A 14,377-nucleotide genomic window follows, 5' to 3' on the forward strand; every position below is an offset into this window, starting at 1 on the left:
TAATTTCTTTGTTTTCCTTTCTTCAAATTTAAAGTTTGCTTAACGATATACTCATTCAGATTAACACTAGCATATCAGATCATCAGTGAATACTCACCTCATCTTTATAACATCAAACCATCATAAGAACAAGGAGTTCGTTATGTTTTCACTGATCCTCACTTTAGGTAGGACTATTATTTATAAATTGTGTGAAATGTCAACAAATATTCAATATTTTTATAACAAATCAAAATCATTTGGAAGATTTGGCAACAATACCTTACAATATCCTTACAATTTTTCTTTATTGATTGAAAAATCTCGGTCAATTATCAACATGTATGGCGTCAATTTATAATATCGCACAAGTTAATTGAAATATATTTGTAAAACGAAATCTTTGAAATTTCGGTTTGTATAGTCGAACGCTTTGGGCTATACATGATTATCCAAAATGAGTTTTCGTTATGCAAATTCGGCTTTAAACCAATAGATCCACGTACAGCATTTTCCTTGTAGTGCAATATATTGTCATACTAGCTACTATCATTGTGTGGCATAATAGATTCCTAATAAAATCATAATTACCCTTTCTCCATGTCAATAACGGTCCTTTGTTATTATCCTTTGGTACTAATGTAGTCTTACATATCCCGGCATCCTTTGTTACCCATATACTATCACATATCCCAGCATCCTTTGTTACTAATATAACCTCACATATCCCGGCATCCTTTGTTACCTATATAACCTCACATATCCCGGCATCCTTTGTTACCTATATAACCTCACATATCCCGGCATCCTTTTTTACCTATATAACCTCACATATCCCGTTATCCTTTGTTCCAATTATAATCTGACATATCCCGTCATCCTTTGTTACCTATATAACCTCACATATCCCGACATCCTTTGTTATTGATATAACCTCACATATCCCGTCATCCTTTGTTACCTATATAACCTCACATATCCCGTCATCCTTTGTTACTGATATAACTTCACATATCCCGACATCATTTGTTATTGATATAACCTCACATATCCCGGCATCCTTTGTTACCCATATACTATCACATATCCTGGCATCCTTTGTTACTAATATAACCTCAAATATTCCGGCATCCTTTGTTACCTATATAACCTCACATATCCCGTCATCCTTTGTTCCAATTATAATCTGACATATCCCGTCATCCTTTGTTACTGATATAACTTCACATATCCCGGCATCCTTTGTTACTGATATAACTTCACATATCCCGACATTCTTTGTTATTGATATAATCTCACATATCCCGGCATCATTTGTTACCTATATAACCTCACATATCCCGTCATCCTTTGTTATTGATATAACCTCACATATCCCGGCATCCTTTGTTACCTATATAACCTCACATATCCCGGCATCCTTTGCTGCCTATAAAACCTCACATATCCCATCATATTTGTTACCTATGTAGCGGGACTGGACTGGGTCAATCGGTGACCAGGTAGCTCAATTGGTAGAGCATCCGGCTAGTGTTCGGAGGTCCCGTGTTCGAACCCCGGTCTGGCCGCTACATTTTCTCCTCTCCTGTTACACCTATATAACCTCATATATCCCGGCATCCTTTCATACCTATAAAACCTCAAATATCCCGGCATCCTTTGTTACCTATATAACCTCACATATCCCGTCAACCTTTGTTACCTATATAATCTCACATATCCCGGCATCCTTTGTTACCTATATAACCTCACATATACCGGCATCCTTTGTTACCTAGATAACCTCACATATCCCGGCATCCTTTGTTACTTATACAACCTGACATATCCCGGCATCCTTTGTTACCTATATAACCTCACATATCCCGGCATCCTTTGTTACCTATATAACCTCACATATCCCAGCATCCTTTGTAACCTATATAACCTCACATATCCCGGCATCCTTTGTTACCTATATAACCTCACATATCCCGGCATCCTTTGTTACTTATACAACCTCACATATCCCGGCATCCTTTGTTACCTATATACCCTCACATTTCCCGGCATCCTTAGTTACTTATACAACCTCACATATCCCAGCATCCTTTGTAACCTATAAAACCTCACATATCCCGGCATCCTTTGTTACTTATACAACCTCACATATCCCGGCATCCTTTGTTACCTATATAACCTCACATATCCCGACATCCTTTGTTACTTATACAACCTCACATATCCCGGCATCCTTTGTTTCCGATATAACCTCACATATCCCGGCATCCTTTGTAACCTATATAACCTCACATATCCCAGCATCCTTTGTAACCTATATAACCTCACATATCCCGGCATCCTTTGTTACCTATATAACCTCACATATCCCGGCATCCTTTGTTACCTATACAACCTCACATATCCCGGCATCCTTTGTTACCTATATAACCTCACATATCCCGACATCCTTTGTTACTTATACAACCTCACATATCCCGGCATCCTTTGTTTCCGATATAACCTCACATATCCCGGCATCCTTTGTAACCTATATAACCTCACATATCCCAGCATCCTTTGTAACCTATATAACCTCACATATCCCGGCATCCTTTGTTACCTATATAACCTCACATATCCCAGCATCTTTTGTTACCTAAATAACCTCACATATCCCAGCATCCTTTGTTACTGATATAACCTCACATATCCCGGCATCCTTTGTTACTGATATAACCTCACATATCCCGGCATCCTTTGTTACCTATATGACCTCACATATCCCAGCATCCTTTGTTACTGATATAACCTCACATATCCCGGCATCCTTTGTTACCCTCACATATCCCGGCATCCTTTGTTACCTATATAACCTCACATATCCCGGCATCCTTTGTTACCTATATAACCTCACATATCCCGGCATCCTTTGTTACCTATATAACCTCACATATCCCGGCATCCTTTGTTTCCTATATAACCTCACATATCCCGACATCCTTTGTTACCTATATAACCTCACATATCCCGGCATCCTTTGTTACCTATATAACCTCACATATCCCGGCATCCTTTGTTACCTACATAACCTCACATATCCCGGCATCCTTTGTTACCTATATAACCTCACATATCCCGGCATCCTTTGCTACTAATATAACCTCACATGTCCCTGTATCCTTTGTTACCTATATAACCTCACATATCCCGGCATTCTTTCTTACCTTTATAACCTCACTTATCCCGGCATCCTTTGTTACCCATATAACCTCACATATCCCGGCATCCTTTGATACTGATATAACCTCACATATCCCGGCATCCTTTGTTACCTATATAACCTCACATATCCCGGCATCCTTTGTTACCCATATAACCTCACATATCCCGGCATCCTTTGTTACCCATATAACCTCACATATCCCGGCATCCTTTGTTACTGATATAACCTCACATACCCCGGCATCCTTTGTTACTGATATAACCTCACATATCCCGGCATCCTTTGTTATCTATATAACCTCACATATCCCGGCATCCTTTGTTAATGATATAACCTCACATATCCCGCCATCCTTTGTTACTAATATAACCTCACATATCTCGGCATCCTTTGTTACCTATATAACCTTACATATCCCGGCATCCTTTGTTACCTATAAAACTTCACATATCCCGGCATCCTTTGTTATCTATATAATCTCACATATGCCGGCATCCTTTTATTCTGATATAACCTCACATATCCCGGCATCCTTTGTAACTGATATAACCTCACATATCCCGGCATCCTTTGTTATCTATATAATCTCACATATGCCGGCATCCTTTTATTCTGATATAACCTCACATATCCCGGCATCCTTTGTAACTGATATAACCTCACATATCCCGGCATCCTTTGTTACCTATATAACCTCACATATCCCGGCATCTTTTGTTATCTATATAACCTCACATATCCCGACATCCTTTGTTACCTATATAACCTCACATATCCCGGCATCCTTTGTTACCTATATAACCTCACATATCCCGGCATCCTTTGTTTCCTATATAACCTCACATATCCCGGCATCCTTTGTTATCTATATAACAACATATATCCCGGCATCCTTTGTTACTGATTTAACCTCACATATCCCGGCATCCTTTGTTATTGATATAACCTCACACATCCCGGCATCCTTAGTTACCTATATAACCTCACATATACCGGCTTCCTTTGTTACCTATATAACCTCACACATCCCGGCATCCTTTGTTACCTATATAACCTCACATATCCCGGCATCCTTTGTTACCTATACAACCTCACATATCCCGGCATCCTTTGTTACCTTTATAACATCACATATCCCGGCATCCTTTGTTACCTATACAACCTCACATATCCCGGCATCCTTTGTTACCTTTATAACCTCACATATCCCGGCATCCTTTGATACTGATATAACCTCACATATCCCGGCATCCTTTGCTACTAATATAACCTCACATGTCCCTGTATCCTTTGTTACCTATATAACCTCACATATCCCGGCATTCTTTGTTACCTTTATAACCTCACTTATCCCGGCATCCTTTGTTACCCATATAACCTCACATATCCCGGCATCCTTTGATACTGATATAACCTCACATATCCCGGCATCCTTTGTTACCTATATAACCTCACATATCCCGGCATCCTTTGTTACCCATATAACCTCACATATCCCGGCATCCTTTGTTACCCATATAACCTCACATATCCCGGCATCCTTTGTTACTGATATAACCTCACATACCCCGGCATCCTTTGTTACGGATATAACCTCACATATCCCGGCATCCTTTGTTACTTATACAACCTGACATATCCCGGCATCCTTTGTTACCTATATAACCTCACATATCCCGGCATCCTTTGTTGCCTATATAACGTCACATATCCCAGCATCCTTTGTAACCTATATAACCTCACATATCCCGGCATCCTTTGTTACCTATATAACCTCACATATCCCGGCATCCTTTGTTACTTATACAACCTCACATATCCCGGCATCCTTTGTTACCTATATACCCTCACATATCCCGGCATCCTTAGTTACTTATACAACCTCACATATCCCAGCATCCTTTGTAACCTATAAAACCTCACATATCCCGGCATCCTTTGTTACTTATACAACCTCACATATCCCGGCATCCTTTGTTACCTATATAACCTCACATATCCCGACATCCTTTGTTACTTATACAACCTCACATATCCCGGCATCCTTTGTTTCCGATATAACCTCACATATCCCGGCATCCTTTGTAACCTATATAACCTCACATATCCCAGCATCCTTTGTAACCTATATAACCTCACATATCCCGGCATCCTTTGTTACCTATATAACCTCACATATCCCAGCATCTTTTGTTACCTAAATAACCTCACATATCCCAGCATCCTTTGTTACTGATATAACCTCACATATCCCGGCATCCTTTGTTACTGATATAACCTCACATATCCCGGCATCCTTTGTTACCTATATGACCTCACATATCCCAGCATCCTTTGTTACTGATATAACCTCACATATCCCGGCATCCTTTGTTAACATATCCGGCATCCTTTGTTACCTATAACCTCACATATCCCGCCATCCTTTTTTATACCTCATATCCGCATCTTTGTTACCTTATAACCAACATCTCCGGATACTTGTTCTATCTAACACAATACCCAATCCCTGTTTGTAACATATTTTCCGGTATCCTTGTTACCAATAAACCTATATTACCGATTTTTACCTACTAACCTACATATCCCGCATCTTTGTACCTACAACCTCACATATCCCGCATCCTTATACAATAATCACATGTCTATCCTTAACTAGTAACTACACCTTTCCTTTGTTACATTAATAACTAATTATCCCGCATCCTTTTTTAAACACATATAACCTCATACCCGGCATCCTTTATATTAACCTCACATATCCCGGCATCTTTTTAACTATAACCTCATAGGCTCTTTTAATTACCAATCCCAATCATTTTTTCCATAACTCAAATCCACATCTTTGTATCGAATATACCCTACATATCCCGGCTCCTTTGTTACTGATAAACTTAAACATACCGGTCCTTTGTTATCAATACCCACTATCCCGGCATCCTTTGTTACTGATATACCTCATTCGCCATCCTTGTATTTAACCTCAATATCTAGATCCTTTTTCCTATATAACTTAATATCCCGCATCCTTTGTTACCATAAACTTCATATCCCGGCATCTTTTATATTAATCTCAATATCCGCATCTTTATTCTGATTACTACATATCCGCTCCTTCTTTTATACTCTCATATCCCGGCATCCTTGTTTTCTATAATCTCACATTCCGGCCCTTTTTCCATTACCTCACATATCCCGGCATCTTTGTACTGATATAACCTCACATATCCCGGCATCCTTTTTCTATAAACCTCACTTATCCCGGACTTTTTTTTTCTAATAACCTATATCCCACCTTTTACAATAAATCCAATCCCATCCTTTGTGATACATATAACCTCCACATCCCGGCACCTTTGTTCCTTATAACCTCACATATCCCGGCATTCCTTTGTTACTCTAGTATAAACCTCACTTATCCCGGCATCCTTTGTTACCCTGATAAACCCTTCACATATCCCGGCATCCTTTGTTATGCCTATAACCTCACATATCCCGGCATCCTTTGTTACCGGATATAACCTCACATATCCCAGGCATCCTTTGTTACCTATATGACCTCACATATCCCACATCCCTTTGTTACTGCCTATAACCTCATATAATCCCGGCATCCTTTGTACTATACCCTCACATATCCCCGGCATCCTTTGTTACGGATATAACCCTCACATATCCCGGCATCCTTTGTTATCCTTATATAACCTCACCTATCCCGGCATCCTTTGTTACTATATAACCTCACATATCCCGGCATCCTTTGTTACTATATACCCTCACATATCCCGGCATCCTTTGTTACCTATACAACCTCACATATCCCGGCATCCTTTGTTACCCTATATAACTCACATAATCCCGGCATCCTTTGTTACTTATAAAACCTCACATATCCCGTATCCTTTGTTACCTATATAACCTCACATATCCCGGTCTTTCTTACCTTATAACCTCACTTTCCCGCCTTTTTTTAACCCAATACCTCACTCTATTCCGCTCCCTTTGTTACCTTACTACATATCCGGCATTCTATTTACTAATCCCGGCCTTTTTAGCATATACCTTACATCCCGGATCTTTGTACCCTATACCTCCATTCCCGGCATCCTTTTTACTGTATAACCTCATATACCCGGACCTTTCCTGATATAAACCTCACATATCCCGGCATCCTTTGTTACTATAACCTCATACATTCCCGCATCCTTTGTTAATATATAACCTCACATATCCCGCATCCTGTTACTATATAACCTCAATATCCCATCCTTTGTTCCTATAACCTCAATCCCGGCATCTTTGTTCTATAAACTTCACATCCCGCATCCTTTGTTATTATACCTCTCACATATCCGGCATCCTTTACTGATAAACCCAGCAATCCTTGATTCCTTTAACCAACATCCTTCCTGTATTTATTATCCATTAATCCGCATATCGTTCCTTTTATAACCCATATCCCGGATCCTTTCCTGGCATCCTCCTATATATCCCATATCCAGATCCTTTAGTACCTATAACCTCACATATCCTGATCTTTTGTTTTACACCATTCCCATCCTTTGTTACTATAAACCTCATATATCCCGACCTTTTACCTATATAACCTCACATATCCCGCTCCTTTGTTCTATATAACCTCACATCCTCCATCCTTTTTTTAAATATAATCCTCATACCCGCTCCTGTTTAACCTATCCGCATCTTGTTTCCAAACCTTAACCTAACCTTACTATACCATATCATCCTTTACCTTATAACCTCACTATCCCGGCATCCTTTGTTCCTTATATATCCTACCCGGCATCCTTTTTACCTAACCCCATATCCCGGCATCCTTTGTTACCTTATACTCACATCCCGGTCTTTTTCTTTACTCCTCCGGCTCCTTTGTTACCTATAACCCAATCCCGTCCTTTTACCTATAACCTCACTATACCCGCACTTTTACTATATAACCTCCTACCGTCCGTTTGTTTAACCTACATACCTCCTGGTCCTTGTTCTATAAACCTCACTATCCCGGCTCCCTTTTTCCTTATAACCTCACTATCCCGGCACCTTGTTCCCTATAACCCATATCCGCTCCTTGTACGATTAACCTTCTAATATCCCGACTTTCTTAACCTCACAATCCCGGCATCCTTTGTTACCTATATAACCTCACATATCCCAGCATTCTTTCTTACCTTTATAACCTCACATATCCCGGCATCCTTTGTTACCTATATAACCCAATATCCCGCCTTTTCCTTATACCTACAACCGGCCTTTTTTAAACCTCACATCCCGGCATCCTTTGTACCTATATAACCTCACCATATCCCGGCATCCTTTTTACCTATAACCCATCCCACATCCTTTTGTACCTAAATACCTCACTATCCGCATCCGTTGTTACTGAATAACCTCACATGATCACGCTATCCTTTGTTACCTGATATACCTCACATATCCCGGCATCCTTTGTTACCTTATAACATCACATATCCCAGCATCCTTTGTTAACCTGATATAACCTCACATATCCCGGGCATCCTTTTTACCTATTAAACCTCACCTATCCCGAAGCATCCTTTGTACCTATATAAACCTCACATATCCCGGACATCCTTGGTTACCTATATAACCTCACATATCCACGGTCATCCTTTGTACCTATATAACCTCACAATATCCCGGCATCCTTTGTTACCTTACACTACCTCACATATCCCGGACATCCTTTGTTACCTATATAACCTCACATATCCCGCATCCTTGCCTTACCTAATATAACCTCACATAGTCCCTGCTATCCTTTGTTACCTCATAACATCACATATCCCGGCATCCTTGGTAACCTATTATAACCTCACTATCCGCATCCTTTGTTACCTATATAACCTCACATATCCCGGCATCCTTTGTTACCTATATAACCTCACATATCCCGGCATCCTTTTACTAATCACATCCCGGTATCCTTTTACCTATAACCTCACATATCCCGGCATCCTTTGTACCTATATAACTCACATATCCCGGCATCCTTTGTTACCCATATAACCTCACATTTCCCGCATCCTTTTTTTACCCTTTACCTCACATATCCCGCATCCTTGTACCATATACCTCCATATCCCGCATCCTTGTTCCCATATAACCTCACATATCCCGCATCTTCTCCTAAATAACCTCATATATCCCACCTTTTACATATAACCCACATCCGCATCCTTTTTACTGATATAACCCATATCCCGGCATCCTTTTTTACAATAACCACATCCCGGCATCCTTTGTTACATATAACCTCACATACCGCTCTTTTTCTACATATACCCCACATCTTTTCCTATATCCATATACCTCACCTCCTATTTTTCCCGGCACCTTTTACCTATCCCAATCCCCCTTTGTTCCTATATAAACCTCACAAACCCGAATCCTTTACTATAAACCTCACAATCCCGGCATTTTTAATTAACCTCAATATCCGCATCCTTTGTACAAACCAAATCCCGGCATCCTTTGTATTTAATAACCTCAACAGTACCGTCCTTTGTACTATAAACCACATCCCGAATCTTTTAAAAACAACCCTATCCCTTTTTTAACCTAATAACCCCTCCTGTACCTATATACTAATAAACCTTACCTATCCCCTTGACCTTTGTTACCTATATAACCTCACATATCCCGGCACCTTTGTTACTATAAACCTCACATATCCCGCATCCTCGTACATAAACTTCCAAATCCTACCTACCCCCATCCTTTGACTTATAAACCTCACATATCCCGCATCCTTTGTTCATAATAACTCACATATCCCCTCCTTGTTGACCTAAACTCATTCCGGCATCCTTTTACCTTATAACCCATATCCCGCACCTTTGTTACCTATAACCTCACATACCCGCATCCTTTTTCCTTATAACCACATATCCCGGCATCCTTTGTTACCTTTATAACATCACATATCCCGGCATCCTTTGTTACCTATACAACCTCACATATCCCGGCATCCTTTGTTACCTTTATAACCTCACATATCCCGGCATCCTTTGATACTGATATAACCTCACATATCCCGGCATCCTTTGCTACTAATATAACCTCACATGTCCCTGTATCCTTTGTTACCTATATAACCTCACATATCCCGGCATCCTTTGTTACCTTTATAACCTCACATATCCCGGCATCCTTTGTTACCCATATAACCTCACATATCCCGGCATCCTTTGATACTGATATAACCTCACATATCCCGGCATCCTTTGTTACCTATATAACCTCACATATCCCGGCATCCTTTGTTACCCATATAACCTCACATATCCCGGCATCCTTTGTTACCCATATAACCTCACATATCCCGGCATCCTTTGTTACTGATATAACCTCACATACCCCGGCATCCTTTGTTACGGATATAACCTCACATATCCCGGCATCCTTTGTTATCTATATAACCTCACATATCCCGGCATCCTTTGTTAATGATATAACCTCACATATCCCGCCATCCTTTGTTACTGATATAACCTCACATATCTCGGCATCCTTTGTTACCTATATAACCTCACATATCCCGGCATCCTTTGTTACCTATAAAACTTCACATATCCCGGCATCCTTTGTTATCTATATAATCTCACATATGCCGGCATCCTTTGATTCTGATATAACCTCACATATCCCGGCATCCTTTGTAACTGATATAACCTCACATATCCCGGCATCCTTTGTTACCTATATAACCTCACATATCCCGGCATCTTTTGTTATCTATATAACCTCACATATCCCGACATCCTTTGTTATCTATATAACCTCACATATCCCGGCATCCTTTGTTACCTATATAACCTCACATATCCCGGCATCCTTTGTTTCCTATATAACCTCACATATCCCGGCATCCTTTGTTATCTATATAACAACATATATCCCGGCATCCTTTGTTACTGATTTAACCTCACATATCCCGGCATCCTTTGTTATTGATATAACCTCACACATCCCGGCATCCTTAGTTACCTATATAACCTCACATATACCGGCTTCCTTTGTTACCTATACAACCTCACATATCCCGGCATCCTTTGTTACCTTTATAACATCACATATCCCGGCATCCTTTGTTACCTATACAACCTCACATATCCCGGCATCCTTTGTTACCTTTATAACCTCACATATCCCGGCATCCTTTGATACTGATATAACCTCACATATCTCGGCATCCTTTGTTACTGTTATAACCTCACATATCCCGGCATCCTTTGTTACCGATATAACCTCACATATCCGGCATCCTTTGTTACCTATATAACCTCACATATCCCGGCATCCTTTGTTACCTATATAACCTCACATATCCCGGCATCCTTTGTTACTTATATAACCTCACATATCCGGCATCCTTTGTTACCTATATAACCTCACATATTCGGCATCCTTTGTTATTGATATAACCTCACATATCCGGCATCCTTTGTTACCCTATATAACCTCACATATCCCGTCATCCTTTGTTACTGATATAACTTCACATATCCCGACATCCTTTGTTATTGATATAACTTCACATATCCCGGCATCCTTTGTTACTAATATAACCTCACATATCCGGCATCCTTTGTTACCTATATAACCTCACATATCCCAGCATCCTTTGTTACTGATATAACCTCACATATCCGGCAGCCTTTGTTACCTATATAACCTCACATATCCCGGCATCCTTTGTTACCTATATAACCTCAAATATCCGGCATCCTTTGTTACCTACATAACCTCACATATCCGGCATCCTTTGTTACCTATATAACTTCACATATCCGGCATCCTTTGTTACCTACATAACCTCACATATCCGGCATCCTTTGTTACCTATATAACCTCACATATCCCGGTATCCTTTGTTACCCATATAACCTCACATATCCCGACATCCTTTGTTACTGATATAACCTCACATATCCCGGCATCCTTTGTTATCCATATAACTTCAAATATCCCGGCATCCTTTGTTACTAACATAATTTGACATATCCCGGCATCCTTTGTCACTAATTTAACTTCATATCCCGGCATCCTTTGTCACTGATATAACCTCACATATCCCGACATCCTTTGTTACTAATATAATTCCACATATCCCGGCATCCTTTGTTACTGATATAACCTCATATATCCCGGCATCCTTTGTCACCAATTTAATCTACATATCCTGTCATCCTTTGTTACTGATTTAATTTATTTTACATATCCCGTCATCCTTTGTTACCTATATAACCTCGCATATCCCGACATCCTTTGTTACCTATATAACCTCACATATCCCGTCATCCTTTGATACTGATATAACCTCACATATCCCGGCATCCTTTGATACTGATATAACCACACATATCCCGGCATCCTTTGTTACCTATATAACCTCACATATCTCGGCATCCCTTGTTACTGATATAACCACACATATCCCGGCATCCTTTGTTACCTATATAACCTCACATATCCCGGCATCCTTTGTTACTGATATAACCTCATATATCCCGGCATCCTTTGGTATCCATATAACCTCAAATATCCCGGCATCCTTTGTTACTAACATAATCTGACATATCCCGGCATCCTTTGTAACTAATTTAACTTCATATCCCGGCATCCTTTGTCACTAATTTAACTTCATATCCCGGCATCCTTTGTTACCTATATAACCTGACATATCCCGACATCCTTTGTTACTGATATTACCTCATATATCCCGGCATCCTTTGTCACCAATTTAATCTACATATCCCGTCATCCTTTGTTACCTATATAACCTCGCATATCCCGACATCCTTTGTTACTAATATAATTCCACATTTCCCGGCATCCTTTGTGACTGATATAACCTACATATCCCGGCATCCTTTGTCACTGATATAACCTCAAATATCCCGGCATCCTTTGTCACCAATTTAACCTACATATCCCGTCATCCTTTGTGACTTACATAATCTGACATATCCCGGCATCCTTTGTTACGTACTCGTGTTGCTTAAATATATTTCCTTCATTTTGGAATTCGAATCACTGTTATTTTTCTGTAATGATATATAAGTGTTACATGTTTATTTTGTTAACGTTCAATTCATTGCAGAAATAAATTGTTAATGTATTGATAGAATATCAGTAATATAACATATTCCTTCCTGAAACTGGAAGAATTGCGTTGATAAAAACTTAACACGCAATGAAAATTCATTCGAACGCAATAACATTACGTTCGAACACAATATTATTTCGTTCCAACGCAATAATATTTTGATATGATGTTCATTCCTATTGTCCATAGGTAGGATTCAATTTTTAATTACTAATAAATAATTGTTTACGGATGACCTAAAGGCGAATCAAATTGAAAAAAAAATCAGTTATACAATTTTAAAGAACAAAACAAAAAACAAAAACAAAAATAAAAAAAAAGTACGACATTAATTAATTCGATGAAAACTGATACCAATTCGCCGGGAACGGCTTTCAACTTCAGGAAGTAAACAGATCAAAGGTCCCTGATATCTTCATCATCATTTTAACTCAATTCCGTAAGATTTAGAAAAAAATCAGCTATCACATGTAACACTTTGTGATATTTTGAAGTTGCCTTACACGAGGCTTGTCGATATTCCATTGTCTCACTTCAATTGGGATGAAAGAATATTTTTCTCTTAGCCTGTTTACCCTCTCATGTATATAATAATTATTGACGTTACGCCAATGCAAGGAAATGTTGACGTGACGCGATTGAATTGTCGACGTGACGTATTTGTACTGTTGACGTCATGGTATTGTTGATGTGGCGAAATACAATTTTTGAGAACGCGAGAAGAGCACGTGTAAAAACTGCGGATATCTCCGTCCAGCGTAAGAGAATAACAGAATCCCTTTTTGGGTGTGATAGGATCCCCCCCCCCCCCCCCCCCCCCAAGCATGTGGATCCCCCTATTTTAACACCCCCCCCCCCCCCCCCCCCCCCAAAAAAAAAAGAGTTTGTGAACAGCAACATGTGGACGGCGCCTGACTACTATGACAAGGCTACAGTAGGTGCCTTACAACTTATCTGAATGTCTTTTGTTGCTGAAGCAGACAAAGTATATAGATGTATTACCCCATAAAAGTAGTTCCAGGTCAGATCAGTGACGTCACTGT

Source organism: Pecten maximus, chromosome 13 (assembly GCF_902652985.1).
Source record: "Pecten maximus chromosome 13, xPecMax1.1, whole genome shotgun sequence".
NCBI lineage: Eukaryota > Metazoa > Mollusca > Bivalvia > Pectinida > Pectinidae > Pecten > Pecten maximus.